The sequence below is a fragment of the Tupaia chinensis genome, unplaced genomic scaffold (assembly GCF_000334495.1).
Source record: "Tupaia chinensis unplaced genomic scaffold, TupChi_1.0 Scaffold138644_1, whole genome shotgun sequence".
Taxonomy (NCBI): domain Eukaryota; kingdom Metazoa; phylum Chordata; class Mammalia; order Scandentia; family Tupaiidae; genus Tupaia; species Tupaia belangeri.
Window position 1 is genome coordinate 435,982 of NW_006198536.1, and position 9,908 is coordinate 445,889.

Genomic DNA, 9,908 nt, shown 5'->3' on the forward strand with positions numbered 1-9,908 from the left:
TATGGTCGGGGGACTCACAGGGCTGTCTTTTCTGCTTCTGAGCTTGCTCTGGCTGACCTCCACCTTGCCTGAATAGGTCAAAGTAGAAAAACTCCGTGTGGTGGAATGAATGTCCTTGACGGTCTAATAGTAAAACAAAGAAGGAAGGGGAAAACTATTAACAGATGGTCCAGACAAGTCAAGAATCTAGGTCAGGCTTTCTCGGGTTATAGTCAGTTTAAAAAGCCAGAATAGGGATCAGCAGGTGGCATGATGGTTAAGGTGCTAGACACTCTCACATGGCCGACCACAGTTTGAGTCCTGGACCTGGAGGCTTACTTTCTCACTTTCCCTTGCTTGCTTTCTCTCATGCTATCCCTCTCTGGTCAAATTAAAATGAATGAATAAATTTTTAAAATAAAGTAATTTTTTGAAAATGAAAAAAAGAAGTCAGAATAAAAGCTGCTGACAGTGATAGCAGTCATCCCTCTTTTAACTGGTGGGTCTCTGTGCCCTGTTCAGAGAGGTCATCCTGGAGTTGTTTTTTCTGGGGATTTCCTCTACCTTTCTTACATTAATCTCCTGTTTCCTGTATTTCAGGTTTTCCCCTTTCTTGGTTTGCTCCCTCATTTTGGTAGAGCATATTCTACAGTACTTCGTGGAGTATGTAAGAATACATTTTTTAAAAATTTTATTAATTATTATTATTATTACGTTTGACCACAGAAAGACAGAGAGGGGAAAGCAAACCCCCAGGTCTGGGACTGAAACCATGGTTGGCCATGTGGGAGTCCAGTGCCTTAACCACCATGCCACTTGCCAGACCCTCAAGAATACATTCCTTAAAACTTACAAGTGAGGAGATTAGCAGATGGTGTAATGGTTACTGCTGGACTCCAACATAGTCAAGCACAGTTCAAGTCCTGGACCCAGCGGCTTAAAACTAACACAGGGGCTTGGGGGCTACAGATGGTGTGATGATTGAGATGCTCCATTCCCACATGACTGACTGCAGTTTGAGTCCCAGACCTGGTGGCTTGAAAATCACAACAAATAAATGAATGAGTGTTTAAAGGGGAAAAACAAAAACAAAAACAACTCGCACTAGGCTCATGTGTGTGCATGCCCAAAATCCCAAGAGGAGAGTGGAGAAGGGATTGCAGTATGGCCATCCTCCCGGGGAGGGGATTCCTTGCTTTCTGTTTCTCTGTCTCTCTTGCAAGTGCACACACCCTATAACAAAAATCTCTTAAAAAAAACAAAAAAAGCTTACCTGCCTGAAAATAGCTTTTCGGAACTCACATTCGATAAGTAATTTTTGTTGGGTATACAATTGTAGATTTAAAATGATTTTTCTTCAGATTTTTAAGGGCCTTCCATTGCCATCCAGCTATTGCTATTGTTATTGTTAAGAAATTCAGAGTGAAGACCTAACCTAATGGTTAGGTCTCTGAACTCCCACATAGTCAACTGTGGTTGGAATCCCAGACTCAGGGGCTTGAAACTCAAGCTGGGCGCATGTACACACATGCCCAAAATCCCAAGAGGAGAATGAAGGAGGAGGGATTGCAGCGTGTCCTTTTTCCCTAGGGGGTGATCTCTCCAGCAGGCACATACACCCTATAGCAAAAACCTCCCTCTAAAAAACAAAGGAAAAAAGAACTCTAGAGCTGGGACCAGCAGATGGTGTCATGGTTATATTGCTGGACTTCCTTCCACCTAGTCAACCATAGTTAAAATCCCAGACCTGGTGGCTTAAATCTCATGCCGTGTGCATGTGTGCCCAGGATCTCGAGAAGAGAAGGGATTATGGTGTGGCCATTCCCCTGGGTGGTGATTTCTCACTTTATGTCTGTGTCTCCATTGAGCACATGTGCCCTATAACAAAAATTTCTCTCTTAAAAAAAAAAAAAAGAAAGAAATCTAGAGCTGCCAAGTCCTTTGAATAGAACCTATTTTCATCTATTCTGTGGAATTTTATAGCATTTTCTTTGTCTTTCCACATTTTGAAATTTTTTCCATGATGCGCTTTTGTGTAGTCTAGTGTTGTTCTTTTTTTTGTTTTGGAGAGGTTTTTTTTTTTTTTTTTTTTTTTTTTATGGGACAACGGCCCTCGCCAGACAGACAGAGATAGACATAGAAACAGAAAGCGAGAAATCACCCCCCAGGAGGGATGGCCACGCCGCAATCCCTTCTCCTCCATTCTCCTCTCGGGATCGTGGGCACACATGCACACGCGCCCAGCGTGAGTTTTAAGCCACCGGGTCCGGGACACGAACCGCAGTCAACTACATGGGAGTCCAGTGACATGGCCATTACGCTAACTGCTGGTCTCCTAGTTTTGTTCTTTATGTTAGAGAGTTGTCCTTGAGTATTGGAAAATTTATTTTCTTGATAACTTGCTCTTTTGATTTCTGTTTTCTCCTGTTATTTATACATTGGGCCTCTCAATACATTGGACCTCTCAAACTGATTTTCTAATTTTCTTCTTTTTTATTTTTCCATTTCCGTCTTTTGCTGTACTTTGATGGTGGTGTTGAGGGAGTTCTTCAATTCTGATCGTCCAGTCCTTATTATTCAGTTAATTTCTTTTCTTATATTTTCAACTTCTAAGAAGTTCCCCCCCTCAGAATATTTCTTGTGAATAGTAATGATTTTTTTTAAAACAAAATCTTTCTTCTCCTTGTGTAGTATTTATATAGCAAGTTGCTTTTTCTACCTTGCTTTGATGTTAGGAGTTTTCCTCAGATGTCTGATAATCCTGAGTTGTCTGCTCAGGTTTAAAAAAAAGGAACTATGGGGCCGGCAGGTGGCGTGGTGGTTAAGGGCGCTGGATTCCCACGTGGCCAACTGTGGTTTGAGTCCCAGACCTGGAGGCTTACTTTCTCACTTTACCTCTCTGTGTCTCCCTCTGGAAATAATAATAATGATAAATAAAGTTAAATAAAATTCTTTTAAAAAATAATGAGAAACTTTGGGGCTTGCAGATGGAATAATGGTTATTTGCTGGACTCTCACATAGTCTTGGTCCCAGTGGCTTAAAACTCATGCCAGGTGCATGTGTGTGCATGCCCAAAATCCTTAGAGGAGAATATAGGAGAAGGGATTGCAGCCTTGGCCATCCTCCCTCAGGGGTGATTTCTCACTTTCTGTCTTTCCAGCGAGCACACAGGCCCTATAGCAAATTTTTCTCTCTTAAAAAAAAAAAAAGGAATGAGAAACTAAAAGCAGATAGGAAACTAAATGCCTAGATAGGGTTTGTTAACTGTGTCCTTTAAGTAGGAAAGCACTGTCCAGCAGAAATATTATGTGAATTGCATATATAATTATATATTTTCTAATAAAAAGAAATGTGAAAATAATTTTAATAGTATAATTATGTAGCTCATTTTGTCTGAAATATTATTTCAATACAAAATAAACAAACATTATTAATGAGGTTTTTTTTTTTTTTTTTTAATTTGCAGTACATGTGCATTCACTAGAGAGAAAGAGAAGGAAAGTGACAAAGTACCCCACAGTAAGGATGCTCACGCTGCAATTCCTTCTCCTCCATTTCTCTCTCCTTTCAGGATTTTGGTCATGCATATGTTTGCACCCAGCGCATTTCTCAAGGTCAGGGACTTGAACTGTATATTCAGCTATGTGGGGTTCAGATGTTTTTAACCATCAGGCCACTGACTGGCCAATGATATGTTCATATTTTCTAAATTGTTATTGAATTCTAGTGCCTTACTTAAAAGAGCACTTTTCATATGCTATTTTTTAGACTATTTTTAGAGCATTTGTATGTTTGCAGCAAAATTGAGAGTTAGATGCAGTTATCCTGTATATTTCCTGCTGTTTCCCATATGTAGCTTTCCCTGTTAACATTTTTCACCCATGGTAGATTTACCATTGGCGAATCTATTAATACATTGAAGTATCATAATTACCTAAAGTCTTCAGTCTGCATTAGAGTTCACTTTTTGTTTGTTTGTTTGTTTGTTTGTGAGATGTTTATGTTTGCCAAAAAGAAAGAGAGAGAAAGTTATGAAGCACCCCCCAGAGGGGATAGTGGAGGGGATGGTCACACTGCAATTCCTTCTTCTCTCGGGATTTTGGGCACTCATGCACACACACACAGTGTTGTTGTTGTTGGTTTTTTTTTGCTATAGGCTGCGAGCGCTCGCCAGACAGAGACAGAGAGATAGAAAGTGAGAAATCACCCCCCCAGGGGGGATGGCCACGCTGCAATCCCTACTCCTCTCAGGATCTTGGTCACGCACTCACACACGCTCGGCGTGAGTTTTAAGCCACCGGGTCCTGGACACGAACCACAGTCGACTACATGGGAGTCCAATGACATAGCCATTACGCTAACTGCTGGTCCCACACAGTGTGTTTTTAAAGCCACTAGGTCTGGTAGTCTAACTGTGCAGTCAGCCATGTGGGATCTAGCCACCTAAACCACCATCGCACTGGCTGGCCCTAGGATTCACTGTTGGTAATTTGGACAAATGTATAATGACATGTTTCCTAAAAATCCTCTGTGCTCTCTCTGTTCATCTCTTCCTCCCTAATCCTGGCAACCACTGATCTTTTTTTTACTTTTTCCAGAATGTCATGAAGTCAGAGTCATAGAGTATATAGCATTTTCAGATTGGCTTGGTTCACTTAGTAATGCACATTTCAGGTTCCTCCATGTCTTTTCAGGGCTTGTAGTAATTTCTTTTTAGAAATAATGTTCTATTGGGACCAGCAGTTAGTGTAACGGCTATGGACTCCGATGTAGTCAACCGCGGATCGAGTCTTGGACCCGGTGGCTTAAACTCACGCCAGGTGCGTGTGCGTGCATGCCTAAGATCCCAAGAGGAGACTGGAGGAGAAGAGATTGCTGTGTGGCCATCCCCCTGGGGGGTGATTTCTCACTTTCTGTCTCTCTGTCTTTATGGTGAGTGCACATGCCCTATAACAAAAACCTCTCGGGACCAGCAGTTAGCGTAATGGCTATGTCACTGGACTCCCACGTAGTTGACCACGGTTCGCGTCCCGGACCCGGTGGCTTAAAACTCATGCCGGGCGCATGTGCGTGCGTGCCTAAGATCCCAAGAGGAGAATGGAGGAGAAGGGATTGCGGCGTGGCCATTCCTCCTGGGGGGGTGATTTCTCGCTTTCTATCTCTCTGTCTCTGTCTGTCTGGCGAGCGCATGCACTCTATCGCAAAAACCTCTCAAAAAAAAAAAAAAAGAAAAGAAACCAGCAGACGGCACAACCTCTCAAAAAAAAAAAAAAAAAATTCTGTTGTCTGATGTACCACAGTTTGTTTATCTGTTCACCTCCTGAAGGACTCCTTGATTGTTCCAGGCCTTGGCAACTATTAATAAAGTTGGTATAAACATTTGCGTGCAGGTTTTTATGTGGACATGTTTTCAACTCCCCTCTGGATAAGTAAATGACCAGGAGTACGATTGCTGGATATTTGGTAAGGGTACATATAGTTTTATAAGAAAGCGCCATACCGTCTTCCCAAGTGACTATACCATTTTGCCTCCCCATCGGCAATGAATGCGCATACTTGAGCCACGTCCTCACCAACGTTTCGGTATTGCTAGTGTTCTAGATTTTGGCCATTCTTTTCTTTCTTTAAAGAATTACTTATTTATTTAATTCCACTTATTATTTTTCAATTTGATCAGACAGAGGGAGAAAGGGAAAGCAAGAAAGCAAGTCATCAGTGGGACTCAAACCACAGTCGGCCTTGCAGGAACCCAGTACCTTTAACCACCACACCACCAGCCAGCTCTTAGATTTTGGCCATTCTAATAGATATGTAGTGGTATCTTGTTTCTAAATTTTATTTATTTTTTTAAAGAGATTTTTGTCTAAGGGTGCATGTACTCACCAGAGACAGACAGAAAGACACAGTAAGAGGGAAAATAAGAAATCACCCTCCAGAGGTGATGGCCATGCCACAATCCCTTCTCCCCCTGAGATCTTGGGCACACATGCACATGTACTCAGTGTGAATTTCAAGCCGCTAGGTTCAGGACTTGAACCGCGGTCAGCCATGTGGGAGTCCAGGGACATAACTGCTATGTCATCTGCTGGTCCCTCTCATTGTTGTTTTAATTTATATTTCCCCGAGGGCAGATGATGTAGAACATCTTATTATATGCCTATTTGCCATCTATAGTTTTTCTTTGGCAAAGTGTCTGTTAATCTTTGGCCCATTTTAAAATGTGGTTGTTTTCTTCTGAGAGTTCTTTGTGTATTTTGGGTGACAGTCCTATGTCAAATATGTCCTTCTCTCAGTCTATGGCTGGTCTTCTCATTCTCTTGACATTGTCTTTTACAGAGCAGAAATTTAAAAAAAAATTTTTTTAAGAGAGTTTTGTTTTTGTTTGGTTATAGGGTGCTTGTGCTCATCGGAGAGACAGAAAGGGAAAGATCACTCCCAGTGAGGTGGCCACGCCATAATCCCTTCTCCACTCTCCTCCCGATATCTTGGGCACGCACATGCACGCGCCTGGTGTGAGTTTTAAGCCATTGGGTCCAGGACGCAAACCACCATCGACTATGTGGGAGTCCAGCAATGTAACCATTACACCATCTGTTGGTCCTGAAATTTTAAATAATTAACTCAACCTTATCACTTTTTACATGGACTGTGTCTTTGATTTGTATCAAAACGCCCCTGTCATATCCAAGGTCATTTAGCTTTTCCCTAGTGTTCTATTCTAGGAGTGTTATGGTTTTGGGTTCTAAATTTAAGTCTACGGTCCATTTTGAGTTAATTTTTGTGAAGGGTATAAGATCTGCGTCTAGATTCATCCTTTCTCTCATGGATGTCCAGTTGTTCAAGCACCTTTGGTTGAAAAGACTCTTTGTTCTATTGCATTGCTTTTGTTCCTTTGTCAAAGGTCACTTTATGTGGTCTGTTTCTGAGCTATATCCTGTCCCATTGATGTATTTGGCTACCCTTCTGCAAATACTACTGTCTTGGCTATTGCAGTTGTTTAGTAAGTCTTGAAGTCAGAAAGTGTCAGTCCCCCACCTTTGTTCTTCAAAACTGGGTTGGCTATTCTAGGTATTTAGACTCACACATGAACTTTATAAGCAGTTTGTTGATGTCCACAAAGTAACCTGTCAGGATGTTTGACTGGGATCACATTGACTCTCTAGCTCAAGTTGAGAAAAACTTAACACCTCGACATACTGAGTTTTCCTATCTTTGAACATGGAATATCTCTACATTTATTTAGTTCTTTGATTTTGTTAATCACTTTTGTAATTTTCCTCATATAGATTTGTACATGTTTTGTTAGATTTATACTAAGTCTAAGTATTTTTTATATTTTGGGTACTAATATAAAATGGTTTTGTGGTTTTTATTTCAAATTCCACTTGTTAATAGCTTGTGTAGGAAAGTAATTTGACTTTTGTATATATAGTTTTAGAGTTATTTAATTTTATTTATTATTATTATCATTTTAATTTGCTGGAGGGCACATGCACTCACCAGAGAGGGGGGGAAGAGGAAAAGGAAAAAAAAAAGCCACTAAGTCCAGGACTCAAACTGTGGCTGGCCACATGGGAGTCCAGTACTCTTAATTACCATGCCACCTGCTGGTCCCTGACTTTTATGTATTAACCTCGCTATAATTGTTGTCAGTTCTTTCAGATTTTCTGCATAGGTGATCATGTCATCTGCAAAGACTTTCTTTCCTTCTTTCCGATATGTATACCTTTCTTTCTTTGTTTCTTTTTTTTTTGGAAAGGTTTTTGCTCTAGGACGCATGTGCTCGCCAGAAAGACAGAGACAGAGAGACAGAGAGAAATCAACCCCTGGGAAGATGGCCACACCACAGTCCCTTCTCCTCCATTCTCTTCTCAGGATCCAGCATACACGCACACGCCCGGCATGAGTTTAAGCCACTGGGTCTGGGACTCAAACCGCAGTCAACTAGTGGGAGTCCAACAACATAGCAATTACACCAACTGCTGGTCACTTATTTTTTTTTTTTCTAAGCTAGAACATTAGCTAGGACTGTTGAAAATGAGTGCCTTTTTCCTGATATTAGTGGGCAAGCTTCTAGCTTCCACTATTAAGTATAATGTTGGGGTCATGGTGGTTTAGGTGCTAGACTCCTACATGGTCAACTGTGGTTTGAGTCCCGGACCTGGTGGCTTGCTTTCTTACTTTCCCCCTCTCTCTGGTCAAATTAAAAAATAGTAACAACAAATAAAATTAAACAATTATTTTTTAAAATAGTATAAAATTAACTTGGTGTTTTTGTAGATGTATAGTGTTCTTTATTAAGTTGAAGAAGTTCTCCCTAGTTTGGTATTTTCACAAGAAATTTTTATCTGTGTTTAGATTCTGTCAAATTTAAAAATGGAAAAGTAGATTCACATACTCATAGTATAGTTTATTCATTTGTTTGGTTTTTGTTTTTAATTTGCCAGAGGGTGCATGTCTTCAGGGGAAGGGGGAGAAAGTGAGAAATCATCCCCCTTCTTCATTTCTCCTTTCAGGATTTTGGGCTCTCACACAGGCCCCAGGGTCCAGGACTTAGTCGGTGATGTGGGATCCAGCTGCCTTAATTTCTCTGCCACTGGCTGGCACCTAAGCATACTTAATAAAATAATAGTTTTTATATTTAAAGTATATTAAAATAAAATAAAATGATGAATTCCTCCTTCACTTGCACTAGCCGTGGTAACAGTGCTCAGTGTTCACATGTGCTGGTGTCTGCTCTGTCATACTGTGGAGCGCTGGAGCTATTTGGACTGTCAGTAGCTTTAGGTAATTTTTCAGTTCCCCCAAGGGGGCTCTTCCAGTGCTGAACAGCCCAGTATACAGTAGAAAAGGCTTATTTACGCTCTTCGATGAAGGATCCCTGCCCACAAACCCTGCTCACAAACGTACCTGGCATCCCCCAATCCAGATGCCCTTTTGTTTTACTCACTTATGAGATCAGCGTGCAGACTTCTGCAGGGAGGAAGGGAAGGTAGCCTCTCAAAGGCAGAGTGGAGCCAGCTGGGAGGTAGGGCAGGATTTAGGGATTTAAATGCTGCTTAAGTAGCCTTCAACCAATCTTCTTATTTTTAGCTTCTTTCTCCTTCCAACACCCATTCTATAGATGTTTAGCGCCACTAATTCCTGAACCTTTGCAGATCCTTAAGTGTAACATGGATTGGTTTTTGCCTTTTCCTGCTTCTGGTTAGAACTCGGCTTTCTTATGTCTACCGGGTTAAATACTGCTAGTCCTTATATTCTCCAACTTCAAAATTTAATCGCAGTTGTTCTTTTCTTGATCTTCCCAACTTTGTAGGCTCTTTTCTTCTGCTGTCCTTTTCTTTCTATAAAGTTCTTTTCTATAGATTAGGTGGGATTTCTTTTTTATTATTATTTAAATTTTTTTCTTATTTATTTACATTTAATCATGTCTTTTCAGTGTACAACATTTCTTTTTCCAACACAAGTACCATGCATATCAGTCAAGACAAAGATATTATTATATATCCATTATCATCAGCAAATAGCTTCTCTTTTTTTTGTCATTAAGCATACTTTTACTTGTTTCTCTCTTTCCTTTTTCCCCTCCCTCCTTTTCATACTAAACTTTTTTTTTTCACATTTTATTGGTTCATAAAAAAATCTTAAACTGCAAATATGAACAAAGCTACAATATAGTGACAAGTGCACTTTAATTTTCTACTAAAACATTTCCCCCCTCTCCATTCCTCCTTTTACTAAAGAGAGGTTTAAGCTAACATATTTGCAAAAAAAAAAAAAAAAAAGGTTAATCTCAATTTGGTCTGTTATTTGCACAAAGCCCCATAAGAATTCAATTTCTGGGACCAGCAGTTAGTGTAATGGCTATGTCACTGGAATCCCATATAGCTGGCCATGGTTCGAGTCCTGGACCCAGTGGCTTTAAAGC

At 40.5% G+C, this 9,908-nt stretch overlaps 1 protein-coding gene across 1 annotated transcript in view; it reads left to right on the plus strand.

Moving 5' to 3' along the window:
• DIAPH1 (diaphanous related formin 1) overlaps positions 1-9,908 on the plus strand; it is a gene marked incomplete in the record, with an annotated part of 120,565 nt that overhangs the window by 26,914 nt on the left and 83,743 nt on the right.